This window comes from Nothoprocta perdicaria, unplaced genomic scaffold, assembly GCF_003342845.1.
Source record: "Nothoprocta perdicaria isolate Ctin4 unplaced genomic scaffold, notPer1 scaffold_2, whole genome shotgun sequence".
NCBI lineage: Eukaryota > Metazoa > Chordata > Aves > Tinamiformes > Tinamidae > Nothoprocta > Nothoprocta perdicaria.
Genome location: NW_020455204.1, coordinates 11497144 through 11509389, shown reverse-complemented (window position 1 = coordinate 11509389; position 12246 = coordinate 11497144).

Genomic DNA, 12246 nt, shown 5'->3' with positions numbered 1-12246 from the left:
AATTTTCATTTACTTTGTCAACTACATTTGGAAAGTTTAAAAGCGTTGAACATACAAATGAAATAATACAATAAAATGAAAATAAATAATTCTGAAAAAATATATATTTTCAGTTTCTTTTCTATCCTTGATAGTATTTGTTCAACATGTGAAGTGTCATACCAATATACCACAGTTGCCAGCCATCTGGCAAGCAGCTTACCAGAAAAAACACCTGAGGATCCTGGCAGACAGAAGTTGAACATGGGCTAGCAGTGCATCCTTATGTCAAAGAAGGCAAGCACCTTCCTTGACTGCAGTAGAAGCAGCATTGCCAGCAGATCAGAGGGGTGATCCTTCGCCACTTGTCATCATTGATGAGGCCATACCTTGAGTGTTGGATCCAGTTCTGGACTCCCTTGTGCATGAGAGACATGAGTGGATCCAGAAAAGCGCTACAAAGATGATTAAGGGACTGGAGCTGAGAGACGTGGAACTATTCAGTCTGGATCTTAATGTTTATAAAAACCTTAGTGAATCTTAGTGATGTCCAGTGACAGGGTGAGGCAATGGACACAAAAAGAAACACAGGAAATTCAATTTAAACATAAAGGAAAAAAAAAAAAAAAAAAAAAAACTTTAGAGTAAGGGTGGTCAAGCAACGGGAAAGGTTCTCCAGGGAGGCCGTGCAGTCTCCATCCCTTAAAAATAGTGAAAACCCAACCAGGCACATCCATGAGCAACTTGATCCAGCTGACTCTGTTTTGAGCATGGGGTGGAACTAGATATCTCCAGAGATGCCACCAACCTGATTCTGTACTTGAAAACTGATTCTGTACTTGAAAACTCTGTACTTGAAAACTCTGATTCTGTACTTGAAAACCCTCTTAGGAGAAAGGTAATGCTAAAATTTTCAATAGGCATTTAATGTTTCATTATGCTAATAATTTCTCATTTCTTGTACTGTTCCTTCAGTTATTGTAGTCAAATATTTATGGTTTTTTTTTCATTTGATACAATACGTATTGTATCAAAGGATTTCTCTGAGAAAGCTAAGATTTATGATATTTTTTCTTATGCCTTGGAGAGTAAGAATATTTTCATCTTCCTAGAGCTCTCCAAAAGTAGATTAGGATTGCCAAGAAGAGAGAGGAAAGCTTTGGCCTTTGGGCAATTTAGATCTCTCCTTGAGACAATATAATAGCAACCCTGGAATGAAATGTCAGTTAAGTGAGGCAACATCCTCACACCCATTCTCTTAAGTATCAAATATGTTTATATGTATGAAATATAGTTACAGAGACTAATTCAAATTAAAGGCTGGGACATAACAGATTGCTTAGCTCCAAGAGCAGGAAAGGAAGCTCCAAGAGCAGGGAAAGAACATATTTGTGGGTGGAGGAAGAGTTTGATTCATAACTATAAAATTGTCCATGAGTTTCTAACAAAGTGAAGGGTGGACTCCTTACAGTACATTTTTAGGGGTTTTGAGAATTTTATTCTGATTGGGAAAAGGTGATGAAGGATTTGGAGGTAATCTTTGAAGAGTTTTCCCAGATGTATGTGTATGAATGATTGAGATACTGAACCATCACTAGGGAGAAAATAATAGAACTATAAAAGACTATGTCCTCATTTTTAGAAGGTTGACTACAATTACATTCAGTGAGCAGCACAGGAGAATGATCACAGCTCCACTGAATTCCTAGTTTCTCAAGGGAGCAAACAATCTTTGTGACAGGAGAATAATTTGATAAAGACATCTGTTCCTCTCTTGGCAAGCCACACCTTAATCTTTCCTAAGATAATTTAAAGATATTTCAGTAACTATTTCATGATATTTACTTATTTTATGTATAACATGAACAGCTAGGCAGAAAAGAAATCTGAAAATCAGGCATAAATATAATGTAAGGAAAAATATCTATCAATTGAGCATATGGAATCATTTCTCATTCTTCAAAATGATACTGAATGATATCTTTTGTTTTATCTTGATGTGGACACTGTATGTAATAGCTGCTGTTTTGAAAACTTTGTGGCAATAAATCCTAATATGCACTAACGTCCGAACAGAGAGAAATTTTATCTGCTACAAGAATGTTGATTTTCCAGATGGCAAATATATTGCAACAATATTGGAAAATTATTTAGAATATATTTAATAACTGATAAAATGAAGGTTTAGAATTTTCAGATTAGTTCAAGAGTTTAATTGTCCACTGAAATTTCAATGTTAGGTGATACCTAATGTGTTTGCTTATCATTGCATACCAAAAATATGATGGAATTGGAATTTAAACAAAAAAGATGTTGAAGACCTTCTCTATATATCTCATGTGAATCTTTTTTTTTCTGTTTTCTTCTCTCATAGTTGAACATATCAAAGAAGACTGGAATGTCAGATATACTGTGTGTGAGGTTATACTTCTGATAATGTAGGTATTATATACTCCTGACTAAACATTAAGACATTTTCTTTTTTTCTCATAAACTTCCCTCCAGATTTGTCATCTTCTGAAAGATATGCAAAAGTTTTGCATTCCATCTTTTGGAACACAACAAGATCTCAAGTAGTTTATAATGCAGACTTTGTACCCCTACTAAATCCTTGTCTTATATCTTTAATAGTATCTGTTATGCTTCTGGAACTGGCTTTCACAAAGTTATTAAAAAACAACAACTGACAGATTAATTTTGGACCATTTGTATTTATTGAAGCACACTTTACTTAGAAGACAAGTATATTGCTAACCCTCATTTTTTTTGGAAATGTTCTCTTTCAGGAAATCTCATACAGCTGTTACAAATATCCAAGCATTATCTGTTTCTCTCCCACTGAATATATCAGTAGTAGGCAAAAATCTTAGCCCTTGACCTCATGTCAGGCATGACATGGTAAAAAGATGTTTTCCAGATATGCTTAGGACTGCTTAGCAGTGAAAGTAGAAGTAAAATTTGCCTCTCCATGATGATAAACTGTCACTGGTATTAAGGCCATCCCAGAACAAATGGTAGAAAGAAAAAAAAAAAAAAAAAAAAAAGCTTCTTTCTGAAAAAAAAAAAAAAAAAAAAAAAAAAAAAAAAAAAAAAAAAAAAAAAAAAAAAAAAAAAAAAAAAAGTGGTACTACTTTATAGGACAACTAGCTAACCAGGCAGATTAACTGGGAGATATATACAAATTTAAGGACATAAGTCAGATGTCCTTTCTTACATCTCAATTTCTCTGCTTGAGGTGCTGGTTCAGCAGTAGAAAGGTTGAGGAATTATGACCCGTATTCAAGTTCAAGGTTAAAGAGAACATATAGATGTACCACAACAGGATGAGATATTGCATCTCTCTGCCATTATTACAAGTATTACTATTCTGGTAACTGATCTGGTACTGATCTTTTCAAGCAATTTGACTTTTTTTTTTTCCTATTTATATTAACATTAACATTAACATTAACATTAACATTAACGTATTTATATTACTTAAGAAGTATGAGCATATTTTATGTCTAATTTGTTGTTTGACTACTATGTGTTGTCTTCGCTATAAAAGAGGATGCCGCTATCAGCAGCAAAGTACCAAGTTGTTAAAATCTTATTGATCACTAAAAGGAGAGGAAAATGGCTTCTTCGTTGTAAGCAAATCATCATGCTTGGTCTAGACCAAGTGTAGTGCAAAGAGAGTAATATGTAGTTCATGTAGACATTGACAGATGCTAGGCAGAGGAGGGAGCCTGCCTGAAGCAAGAAACAGTCTTAGAAAGAGGTTTCAGGGAAGACAGAAAGGTTTTCTAAGAGAAAGCCCATAAAACAACGGAAAAAAAGTGTGTGAACTGAAGAAAAAAAATGGCAAGCAGAAGATTATTTTTTTCTAAACCTTTAAGTCTGTGGCATGCAGTTTTCCATATTTAAAGAAATATTTTAGCTTATTTATGATAAGTGCATTCTTGAGATCTGATGTTTTTGTGAGTTCAGAAAAAAAAAATGAGTGCAGAAAAATGCAGAGAATTCCTCTTTTAATTTTTTTTTCAGATATTGAGAGCTGAGGTCTTTCTAGGTCTCCCCATACAAGACTTAGCACTAAGTTACTCATTCTTTTGATAGTCTTTGGCACTTGATGTCATTTTCTTACTTTGCCTTCAACATATTCACCAAGCAATTCAGCCATTTGTGAGAACTGATTGTGTAGCCCAGGACATTAATAGCCCAGCATTATTAGCAAAAGATCAAATAGGCTTTATACAAATTGCAGAGTCTTGAGAATCATCTGGGTTTGCCTTGACCTGAGCTAGTTTTAGGTTGTTTGAACAAGTGGCTGGCATCCCAATGACTGCAGCCTTCTCCTGATGAACCTTTGTGACTGCCATACACAGTGAAGTCTGACCTATCAAGGAAGCCACAGTGCAACTGTTGCCTTTGCCGTCAGCTAAAACTGGAAAAAGCTGTTGAGTAACCAAACTTTATCCGGGAGCAAGAGAGAAAGAAGCAAACAGTGATAGGAGACAAAAAATAGCCTCAAGGGTACCCAAGACTGAGAAAAGAAGCCTCCATCATGAACATCATCTTCCTCCTGGCAAAGACATAATGATGCTGACAGCTTGCTGTAAACCCTTCCCTGTTCTGCAAGAAGAAGATTGAAGTGTCAGTCTGAGGACCCAAGAGGAACAGTGCAAGGGTGAACATAACACCAGAGGAAAGTGGTATATATTAAGAAACTTTCTGTAATTACTTTGTTTTATTAATGTGGAGTATTTCTATATCATGGAAAAAAAAAACTAAAAAAGAACTATTAGACTGTCAAAACATTACTTGGACTAAAAGTTAACATGCTTCTAACATTCTCTATTACATTCTCTGTAATTACAGTGAATGTTAGAAGAATGGAGAGCTCTAGTTAAGAGAGTGATTGCAGATATTTCAATAGGATAAGAAACCCCAAAAGAGAGATAGAGACTGTGAGGCAATAAGAACACAGAAAGATTTGACAAGACATACAAACTTTCCATATCAATCCAGTTATATTTGTATATTTAAATATAAATTCAGAATTTTTGATATTCGATTGTGGTTTCCTTTTTATTTTGGTGTTAATGGACATTTTTCCTACTCTTGTTCTTTGAAATTTTGTCCTTCATTAAAATCCATAACAAAGGATGAAGATGAATTGGTGCATCCTCTTTATGAAGGAGAGAAACTTTTTTTTTTCATGAAAATAGAAAATAGATTTTCATATCATTGATTTTATTCAAGCACTGAGCTCCGTGGAAAATATCAGATATTGTTACACTTGTCTTAAAGCACCAAGAATCAAAAACAGAAAGGGATTACAGAAAGAGATACTCCCATTCTTTTCAAGCCAAGTAAATAGGTGAAATGAAAAGAAGAAGCCAAATTATCTTAGTTGTAGCTGACAGGCCTCTCTAAAACGTACTGAGTGGAATTTTTGAAAACAGAAAAAGACAGCTGACAGGTTTTTGCAACATGAGCTAGACATTTGTTTAGACTTGCAAAGACTGGTAAGCAGCTCCTGGCCAGTGCAGGGGCCACTGTCAAATGGCACTGCCAGCGTGCTGCTGGGGAATTGCGGAGGTGCTAGCTGGGAGCTAGACAGGTCTCCAGATGCTGCCTAGCTGTCATATTGTGGAGCTCCGCAGAGTTTTTTTCTTCTGGAGGAGCAAAGTAACATGCATGAAGCAGAGAGCTGCAGCAGCTGGGCTGTATGCTTTACCCAGCTGTATGGACTTAGCCCACAGTTTGCCACATTAGATTGTGACTGGAGACATGCTCACACTATGTTTAATACTCCACACATGAGAAGAAACTACAACACTTTAAAAACAAAATACCTTGTGTTCATCTCTGAAGGATTGTCTGATGTCCCACAGAGGTTAAGAACATATGGATAAGTAATTTTAATGAATTGTAGTAAACATAATAGCATACTGGAAAGTTAAGGTGTGGGAGTTCACGTCCTTCTCTTACAGACAGAAAAAAAAAAAATCCATCAATTTTTAGTCAAAGACTAGTCAGAGAACTTTGAACTGCCACCAACATCATACATTATTCTATGCTAGCCTGGTGGCTTTTTCTCAGGAGAAGGGACAGTCTGGGGCACACAAAGGTTAAAATCTATACTTTTGTCTTCATGATCTGGTAAGTATTTGCAGACGCTTTCCTCGTTTTTCACTCAGAATCCTTTCTGTTCTGCTGACAGCTGTAGGTGACTCAGATTCTGCTGTTTTAGAAAGACCTGTCTAATATCCTGACTGGATTTGTCGGTTTCTCTTTTAAATTGCTAAACACTTCAGAATTAAAAAATAGACTGATATTAGCTATGTTCAAAATTATTTATTGGCATGAGTCATTGCTTAGTTCAATATAAAGTAAATGATATGAAAATATTTATGCATTAAGGTGTCTGAAGAAATCCAGTTATAAATATGTCCTTATTGGTAACACCGTGTTTAATTAAAGTTTTAAAAGTTATTATAAGTACCTTATGTTTTCTTAGAACCATATTTGCAGTTGCCATTTAGACCAGCTTATAGTATGCAGTATACGGTTTTTACAAATAACCATAATGAAGTATTTTAATAGGTTTAATTTTACCAGATTCAATTACTGTAAACTCAGAAGAGTTTCAAATGATTTTTATTAACCCATCTCAGGCCAATAACATAGAAATCAAAAGCTATAAATAGGAAAATACTTCAGCTTTATATGTCACTGCTTATAATATGAATAGTTTTCTTTCCCTATTAACCTTTAAACTCTAGGTGAAAATAGCATCAAATATCATGCAAACAATTTCTCTATCTGCTTATTACTAAACAATTTGGATTTTTCTTCAACTTGACATTTGTAGTAAGTTTACTACAAAATAAACATAGATGATAAAAAAAAATCCTTTTTTTTTCCCTGCATGTTTTATATCAATGTAATATGGACTATAGGACTGAACTTTAGCACAAAGAGTCATGCCTCATTTTATTTTCAGTTCATTTCAAAAGAGCAAAAATGCAGTTAACAACTACACCTATTGAAAGGAGAACAGAACTTAAGCATTGAAACGATAAAAGCATTGGACAGATGACATCTCTCACAGCAGTCAAATTGCAGATCAAGGTATTATCTGCAAAATATTTTCAATGTCTTGCTTTCCGTTTAACTTGAGGCATATTATCTCTGCCTGCCCCATGCTGGAATGTCCCTTCAGGCAATAGCTACAGGGAATTAAAGCTGTGGTTTCAGCACAGACATACCAAAGGTACTGTGAGAAAGTTGTTAAAATTATCTCCCTCCCTAGTATATGGTAGAGCAGTAACCTTAGAATCATCTCCGTAGCATGAACTATCGCTCCTTCTCCGCAAGACCTAATCTCCTGTGTCCCCAGATCTTCCAAATCATGAGTTTGTGAGGCATTTAGTTGTATAAATTGCTTAAAAATGGATTTATGAAGTGCAGACTTCTAATAGGTGATAGAATAGTGATAGAATAGGTGATAGAATAATAGGCCTTGAGGCCCTGACATGTGTCAGGGCCTCAAGGACAAGCCTTGCTTGATGGACTATGAGTGAGGAGACTCACCAGGATAAGGAGCCCCTACCCACACTCCTGCCTGGGCCCAGTGGCCTCCTTCTTGGCTTAGCCACAGTAGCTTTCTGTCAGTCTAGCTCCAGAATTGTCTCACTACAGGCCAGGAGATGATTGCTTAGAAAATTAGTGACAGGGACCTCTCCCGTAACTACAGCAGTTTTTCTGTGAGCATTGTGAAAAACAAGCAGCCAAACAATCCTCCTCCTGCCAAGAGCCTAAAACCATAACTGTATATATTTCTTTAATAGCTTGTTATTCCTTCACTGCCACAGCATGTTATAGTTAACTCCATGACACCTAATGCAGTTATAACAGTATAAGCATTCCACAGATTGCACTTAAACTTACACAGATTGCACTTAAACTTACAGACACGCAATAGGGCAATACTGGCAAACACCCTTCGTTCTTTCTTTTGACTTTGTACAAAGTTATTTCTAAAAGCTTTAGAAAGCAGAGGATCCTTGCTGGAGAGGCTATAGAGCACAAGAGACCAGCTTGATGCGCTCTCTACATTGTCCACCGTCCACTCTTGACTGCAAGTTGTTTGATCAGGGCAGTTTCAGGCCCACTTCAATTCTCTTGTGCTTACTTCAGTGATGACACAGCCTGGCTAAGCATGTACACATTCTCATAGCACTGGCAAGCATTTAGATTCAGGAGTTTGCATGCTCAAAAATGAATAGGAGATGAGTATTGTGGGACTATCCAATTAGTTTTACATCATTACCTAATTGTTGCCAGATATGTGGAAAATCACTGAAAACTGCCTTTTCAGTGGAAATATTTTTCTTCCTCTGAACTTTCTTTTTAATTCTGTGATTCCTTTGAAAAAAAAAGTTAGTGTGACAAAAACAGACATTGCCAAGCATTTTTTTTTCTGCTTGTACTCATATTTCCTCAGATTACTGTGACTCTGCTGTGAAATGACAAGGTGCACCACAAATCTGCAAAGGAAAAGCGAGAGAAAACAGGACATACAGAAATGGCATGGGAACTAGCTGAGAATGTGCTCACTCATACAGCTGAACTTTACATTTGGCTTCTCTTTCATTTGCTCTAAACCACAATATTCAGCTGAAAGGTTCTTTGGCACCAGGACTGTATTTTTTACTCATTGTTTGTACAATGCCTAGCACAGTGGGGTGTTGGTTTGTGACACAGGCTCTTAGGCAGCCAAATGCACAATGAAAAATAATGAAGATATAGATAATTTAGTGTTGCATCTAATTCAGTGTGTAGACAGAAAGGAATGTTCTCTGTCTTTAATTAAGAATATTAGGAGGAAATAATCTTTGCTTCTCTAAAATAAAGCCTATTGTGCTCAAGATTATTATCAGAAGAGCCTTAGGAGGAGTACAAGTTCTAAGGACAAATAAAAACTATTACCTCTCTAGCTGCCATGTGCTACTGTGCAGGACTATCAAAGTACTCCTCTCCATTTTCTTTTACGCTCTGTGGTGTTATAAGAGTGAACAGCAGGCAGAACCAGAGTTGCCTCTAATACTGGTCACTAGACCAGATAACTAATCCAAGACTACTGCAATTTTCAGGATGTTCTAACTTGAAGCACTGAAAGTATTGATTACTCCTTCCTAAATTCAAGGAAGAACCTAGTAAAATCCTTCCATCTACACAAAGAAATTTCATTTTTTATTCTTGAAGATATAGTATTTTTTCATTATACATAGAAAATTCAGAATTTTATGAGAATTCTGTTATGTCTAGTGTACCCAGCCTTGTAATGATAAGGCTATTCCTTATCCTCTTCCAGAATAGCTATGCAGGATGGTGATGCAGACGGTAGAAGTGCATCACCTAATGGGAGCTTCAGTACACAGTTATAATCATCCGTAACGACTCGGGTCTGCTGTGGGGGTTGCAGGCTGCATAATTAGTTGTGAGGCACTTTACTGTAGGGACATAGTGTGAGAGCCAAGGATTAACATCACTACAGAGGCATTTGGCTCTGTTTTTTTATTGACTGTTTGGAAGTACTGCTTCTAACAACTAGTTCATCAGAGAAAAGAGCTTTTCTGATTAAGCAATTGCTGCAACTGGATTTAAACAATTTTCAGAGCTAATGTATTTTCATCTCACCGAAAGGAAAACACAAAGGGTCAAATTACTCTGCTCTCTTATGCTTTCCATAACCTCTTAAATGGGCAATGACATAGACTGTAGATCAGAATTTGCCCCTAACAAAGCCTTCCACAAGGATGGAGGTGTTTCCACAAAAACATAATTTTAACATCACTGTTGCAGGTAATATTTATTTGTATCTTATGCTCTTCCTGCAATTTCAATATCACAATAGAGTCTCTGGTGTTCTACAAATACTTCATAATCTGATTAATTACTGGTAGCTTCACATTAATATTACGTTGTCCAAGCTGATTTTTTTTCTCTTATTCTGTCCTTTAACATAGGTAACCTAGCCTATGCTATTTCATGACCTCGGCTAATATGTCACTTCCACTTCCCTTCTTTATTTTTTTTTTTTAAGAATATAGTGCTACAGCCTAAAGTTCTGCAAATTATGTATTAATATCATTAACATTCTACAGTATGTGGATTAAACAAAACCTGGAAGGCTAGATAATAAGGACACCTCCCTTAAATTAAAGGGAACATTTTGTATAATGTGTGTCCCCACATGTGATCTGGTAGCCCTTGGGTGTGGGGTGAAGCAAGCAGAAATAAAAAGCCCTACTATTCACAGTACCACTGCAATAGGCTTTTGACACCTTAGAGGCATAAGGTCAGAACCTAAGGGTGTGGAGTGTTTCTTAAGTGTTCCTTTATAATTTGAAAAGGCATTTCAAATCTTCAGTATCTTTTAGAAGGCAGAAGCACCTTTCAAGATTGCTCATGTTCATTGAGTTGTTTTAAACTGAAATAGCCTATGCCAAAATTATAGCTTTTTGCACTTATTCTTCATGGTCCAATACAACAAGTCTTTACTTGTGTATGTCTTGCACAATTCTGAGGTGTGCCTTCAGAGTGACTATGTATCTGACAAAGTAGTTCACAAAAGAATTTAGGGTGCTATAAAACAGGACCAAAAAAGAAGTCTTGCCCTTTCACCTTCACTTAATGGCCACTCCTTCTCCTTCTTTGCCCTTTTCCTTATGCCTAGATAAGCATTGATCGAGATTACATGAGGTACAGTTCTAAATTAAGCTACATAGAGGAAAAATGTTATTTCTAATCAGTATCCTGCACTGCTGAAAGACAGAATGAATAAGACTATGATAGAAGGAGCAGAGAAATGCTCATCTTAGAGGCAGGGATGGCTTCAAGTGTTTGTGGAAATATGATTTCAGATCAAAAGGTCAGATTTGTACAGTGGATTAGACGGAACAGTTAGCAGAAAAGATTTTATACTCTCATGAACATATGGTAGATAACAGAACTATTTTTCCCCTATATCTATCTCTAACATCTAAGATTCTATTTTTTATTTTAAAATACATTAGCATATTAATCATTTTCAATGGGAAACTGTGTGAACATCTTTCATGTCTGAGCAAATAAATAGGATTGGTTTATAACTGTATAAATTAAACTGTGAATGTCTGTCTAATTATACATTTCATTTGCTAAATACTTCTGTGGTTTGAATTTGGAAAAAGATTCTTAGAAGTATAAGAAGTCTCTCCCATGTGAGAAGATTAAGACACAGAAATACCCCTTTGCAAAACTCACACAGAATCAAGGTCTTAGATGTAGATAAAACAAAAAGGCTGTTTTAGTTTCCTCAAGGCATTTGAAAAGTCATGCTCTTAGGAAACATAAAATCTGTACTTTACAATGTTTTGGGTGTATGGATCATAAAACTGAAGTTACTAGGTATGAAAAGGATACCATCTCTCATATCGTTGCAATCCTAGTGATCTGACTTTCCATTGTATTAGTAGTACAATTAGTAGGATAAATCCTCTTGTACTGGGACTGAATATGTACTTTTCGTGTTTATGTGATGATCAGAAGACCATTTACAGATTTCTTTTATTTGAATAAATAGCCTATCATTTATCTTATCCTGTGTAAGGCTTGCATTTCCTATGACAATTTTCATTTAAGTGTTTATTTTGCACTTCTCTTTTTGACTTTTCATTCTGTGCAAGCCAGTCTGGAGATGTAATTTCTTCTTTTAGACATACTTTTCCCGTTTGTATAGATTCCATTCTTCTGCATGGCTGAATTCATCCTTTTCATGTAAAACTTAATCCTGGCAGGTTAACTCCTTGAGTACTTACAGTTGTAGGCACCCAAAACCTGCAAACATGTTATCATTTTCCATACATTTTTATTGGACATATGAAAAAAAGGCAATAAAGATACTTTTATTTTTGAGAGGTATAGTTCACATTTATGGAGAAGTAAAACAGATGACCCTCCTTGTCAATTCTGGAAACAAAATAACTGTTTGACAGTGTCTTTTCTTGTGAGATGCAGCATTAGCTCTCTTCCTTTTATCCTTGTGCCGTGCATCTAAATTACTCAGCCACACTAGCTTTTTCAGCTCTTGTTTTTATAAGTAGCATATTTATACCATACACTTCTAAAGTAAGAGCAAACATTGCTTTTTACATCCAATTCTTATTTTAGTCTTTGCTTCTTTTTTTTTTTTTTTTCCCCGAAAAAAAAAGTCTTAGGTTTAGGTTTAGTATT